This window comes from Bison bison, unplaced genomic scaffold (genome assembly GCF_000754665.1).
Source record: "Bison bison bison isolate TAMUID 2011002044 unplaced genomic scaffold, Bison_UMD1.0 scf7180017864347, whole genome shotgun sequence".
Classification (NCBI taxonomy): Eukaryota; Metazoa; Chordata; class Mammalia; order Artiodactyla; family Bovidae; genus Bison; species Bison bison.
Genome location: NW_011494919.1, coordinates 1,059,446 through 1,064,458, shown reverse-complemented (window position 1 = coordinate 1,064,458; position 5,013 = coordinate 1,059,446). Strand labels below are relative to the sequence as shown.

At 34.9% G+C, this 5,013-nt stretch overlaps 1 protein-coding gene across 1 annotated transcript in view; it reads left to right on the top strand.

Annotated features, from left to right (window-relative positions):
* The window catches only part of GPC5 (glypican 5), a 908,679-nt gene that overhangs the window by 823,221 nt on the left and 80,445 nt on the right, over nucleotides 1-5,013 (top strand). The gene's annotated exons all lie outside the window — the stretch shown is intronic.

Below are 5,013 nucleotides of genomic sequence, written 5' to 3'. Positions count from 1 at the left end.
CATCTTTCTAAACTCCATATATATGTGTTAGTATACTGTATTGGTGTTTTTCTTTCTGGCTTACTTCACTCTGTATAATAGGCTCCAGTTTCATCCACCTCATTAGAACTGATTCAAATGTATTCTTTTTAATGGCTGAGTAATACTCCGTTGTATATATGTACCATAGCTTTCTTATCCATTCATCTGCTGATGGACATGTAGGTTGCTTCCATGTCCTGGCTATTATAAACAGTGCTGCGATGAACATTGGGGTACACGTGTCTCTTTCTCTTCTGGTTTTCTCAGTGTGTATGCCCAGCAGTGGGAAGGTTGTTGTTTTCTATCTACCTTCTTGGAGTACAGACTCCTGGCTTAAGATAACCACCAACTTTCTGGCTTTTGAGCAGTATCTCAAGCTTCTATCTTTATTTCTTGGTTCTTGACTCCTAAGTCAGCATCTGGCTACTTGAGCATCTTCTTCTCACCTGACTTTTATCATCCCAGCTGGGGTTGTGCTTTTTTTTTTTTGGCAGGGGCTGGGGGCAGGGGTGGGGGGGGGCTAATAATATAGTGATAATACCTTGAAATGTGTGGTACTTACTTTTTTGTTAATATAATGATAATACCTTAAAATATGTGTTGCTTATTAAAATATATCTTCAATAGTGCTTCAGCATATTCCCTCTCATTTGATTTACCATTTCAAATGATTAAGGTATCTTTATGGAAAACAACATATCTTTCAAATATTTTACCTTCATATAATGTTTATATTCTTATAAATGCACAAATTACCTAAACCTTGGCCTATTTAAACATTTTTTATCTTTTCTATATTCTGTTATCCTATGAAACAACTAAGCATATTAATAATGGAATGATCTCTCAGGGCATTATTTGTGTTCTCTATTATTAGATTTTATGGAAATTTACTCGTTACCATTTATTTATTTAGATCAGATATGCACAGTTTACGGTCAAACTGATCTTAAACAGCCCAGAAGCTTCTGTATTATGCCAGCAAAATCATTTTTATTTCACACTTTCTGTCTGATATTCTTTTCATGATCTCTACATGACAACCATGCATATACACTTGGACTCAGCCTCCTATTTTAAATCACCGTACCTTAAAAAGACTAGTCACCTCATCATGCTCATAGAACCATTTAGTTTAAATGAATTAACAAGGCCCAACAAAAATTGGTCTTCATACACTAAAATCTGCCCTCTGCTTCTATTTAAACATTAAGATTACATAATGTTTAACATATTGAAAGATACCCCCAAAATGCTACATGCAAAAGTCATTAATGATGGAGGAAATTGTTGGGAATGGCATAAAAAGTTCAAACACCCAGTATACATTTTTGGAGGCTTGGAGCTGCAAGGGTTAAGCTATTCTGGCACAGAGAAATTTTACCAAGACCTTAACCTGATTATATCCCTGATACAAGTTAAGCCCAATTTATTCAGCAGGGATGCTGTGAAGTGAAGCATATCACGAGTACTGAGGGTAATAGAAACAATTGCTTCAGTGAGCCTAGAGCTGTTGCCACAGCCGCGTCAGAACAGATGGCTCTGCGTTTATTCCAGTCTAGGGATTCAAATTGGCAGGAGTCAAACAAAAATCCTGAAAAGCATGTCAGCAGTTGTGGAAAGGAGTTTTCTTTATGTAAAAAGTTGTTCATAACATTACACTGAGAACCTGGAGGGATCTGCCACTTCAGGTAATTTGCCTATTAGTGTATTAAACTTGTGGCCCTTAATTTATCTATGTTTATATATTTATTTATACTCATATATTTCTGTATACATATGTATTTTACATATATATGTGCCACAAGTTCAACAAACATATATACATATATACTAGCAATACAATAATTTATGATATATTAATAATCTATAGTTAACACTATTCAGCAATCTAGAGTTAATATATTTTATGCATTATATGTATATTTATGCCAAATCTTCTTTGAAATGTTAGTATGTATCAACAGCTGCTAATTCCTGAATTAACATGTATTAATTTGCGTTTTAAATCTACACTACTACTAGCATAGCAATTTTCAGGTTTTCCTTCAAAACAAAACTAGCTATTCTATCTTGAGGTAAAGCTTTTCAACCACAGCCCACTTAAATTTTACATTAAGCCTAAAATGTGTTTTGGTCAAATGACTCCACTTGTTCATTAACATCTTTTTCTCTTTGCACAATAACTAATTAATAGTTTCACTGGAAGTTAAATGAAAAGCTGATTTGACATTTTGGGGCCAAGATTCCTGAATTAGCCCTAAGATAACACAAAAGCTTTTACATACTCCCCACCATTTTAAAAATGTTTCAATAGAAAAAAAAAGAAAAGAAAGGAGAGATCTTACCTTGGTTTTCTCTAAGACAGTGAAACTGGAACTGTTTCCAAAATGCTAAGTTCTTCTAACTCTTTTTTATAGGAGAGGCAGCTAATTACAGATGTCTAAAGGGAAGGGTGTTCTCATGGTTTTGCTTTTGGGGGATATTTGTGGACTGTGAAATTACCCATTGAATGTGTCCTAAGGTTGGGTCTGGCTAGTCTTTTGTTTGACTGATCACCATGATTTCTCTACTCACATTATTAGCTAATAATCTAATCACAAGAAACTAAAAGCATCTTTAATTCTCTTTTATCACAGGATTTCCACATGATTTTTATAGGATATCTATGATAGCTAAAGCATGTATTTTTCCTACTATAATGTTATATTGACATCTAGCATTTGGGAAAAAAATATTCAGATCCTAGTGTAATTTTTTTCTTTTTCAGATTTATGATATGCTTTTAAAAATTTGACTCTGATGATTTATGTGATCACAGCATTTATCTTCTGGCCCAGGGGAAGATTGAATTCTTTACAGCAAATTAATATCTGTACATATTAAATAGATAAGTGTTAAAATTTGAAACTTTAAAGTGAAAATGAAAGATTATAAGTGAATTAATTCAACTTTAGATGATGAAAGATATTATAAGCCTAATTTTAAACAAAATTCTATAAATATGTTTTAGTACAGATTTCACTGTGAACAAAAAGGAAACTGTGGGGCCTAGATTTGAATCATAAATCAGACTTTTATTGATTCTATAGTATTTCATTTGGGGTGGCATAAGCTGCTGTAACAAATATGCCCAAATGTGTCTCATGTCTAAAACAATTAGAGGTTTATTTTTCAGAGTCCAAGGTGGATCTCTCTAACTAGCAGTTGACTTTTCTCCATGTTGTGGGTCAGGGACACTGCCTATGATTGAAAACAACAGATTTGGTTGAGAAGGTCCCACCTGTGGGTTTTCCTAGGTGGTGTAAGTGGCAAAGAACCTGTCTGCCAATGCTGGAGGTACAAGAGATGCAGGTTTAATCCCTGGGTGAGGAAGATTCCCTGGAGGAGGGCATGGCAATGCACTCCAGTATTCTTGCCTGGAGAATCCCATGGACAGAGCCTGGTGGGCTACATTCCGTGGGGTTGCAGGGAGCAGGACGTGACTGAAGCAACTTAGCACAAGCACACAACACTGAAAGTAGCTTTTTTATCTCATCTCCAAATATTTTGACTTATGTAACCTTTAAAATTATATTTTGAGGACTGGGAAAATAATAATAAAATGAAAGAAAATCCAAAACCCATTTTATCAACAATTTGAATCCAGTCTTCTCTTTGTGAATAGTGTGTATTTACATATGTAAAGAGCATTAAGTAAATTTCTCAAATTTTAACAGTGATTATTTTAGGTATTATGGTTACAAGTGACTTTAATTTTGTTATCATTCAAAATGCACAGATATTGCTTACAGAATGAGGGGGAAAGTACATATAAGACACTTTTCCTTCAGCTACTAAAATTATATATGAACTGTCTTAAATTTATGACCTGTCTGAACATTAGTTGTCAGAAACATAATTGTATCCCTGTCTGCACAGATAGCCAGGCTGTGTGCTGCTCTTCTTTCCTAAATCTATAATAACTAATTAGCTTTTAAAGTTTTCTGAAGTAAAGCCTGGTTAGAAGGAAAAAATATGGTATTACTGAGATGAACTTTAAAAGTAAAGTGTTAATAATGAGACTCACAACATATAATTTCTCATTACTGAATTAAAATAATCTCAGACCACATACAACAGCTTTTCATTTATTCTCAGAAAGTATTTTGTGTTTGGGGAAAATTTGGCTAATGAATAAATTCAATCAAGCAAACAAAAAAAATAAATACAATTTCCCTCTTGATGTGCTAGATAATTAATGTTTTAGAATACATGAATCATTGCTATATCCCATGACAAGTGCTATAAAAGATTTTTTTCTTAAGATAGTGCAGTTTTGCTGAGGTAATTTTTTAAAGTATGTATGTATTCAGGCAGTTCAATTGCTCAGTCGTGTCTGACTCTTTGTGACCCCATGGACTGCAGCCTGCGGGGCTTCCCTGTCCATCACCAACTCCCAGAGCTTACTCAAACTCATGTCCATCGAGTTGGTGATGCCATACAACCATCTCATCCTCTGTCATCCCCTTCTCCTCCTGCCTTCAATCTTTGCCAGCATCATGGTCTTTTCAAATGAGTCAGTTCTTCACATCAGGTGGACAAAGTATTGGAGTTTTAGCTTCATCATCAGTCCTTCCAATGAACATTCAGAACTCATTTCCTTTAGGATTGACTGGTTTGATCTCCTTGCAGTCCACGAATGAATGTATTAAATTTATTTATATATTTTATGAAGATTTTAGATTTTTTTAGAAGACTTTAGATTTTTTTAATGAAACTCAAGAATTGATGCTTTTGAACTGTGGTGTTGGAGAAGACTCTTGAGAGTCCCTTGGACTGCAAGGAGATCCAACCAGTCCATTCTGAAGGAGATCAGCCCTGGGATTTCTTTGGAAGGAATGATGCTAAAGCTGAAACTCCACCTCATGCGAAGACTTGACTCATTGGAAAAGACTCTGATGCTGGGAGGGATTGGGGGCAGGAGGAGAAGGGGACGACAGAGGATGAGAT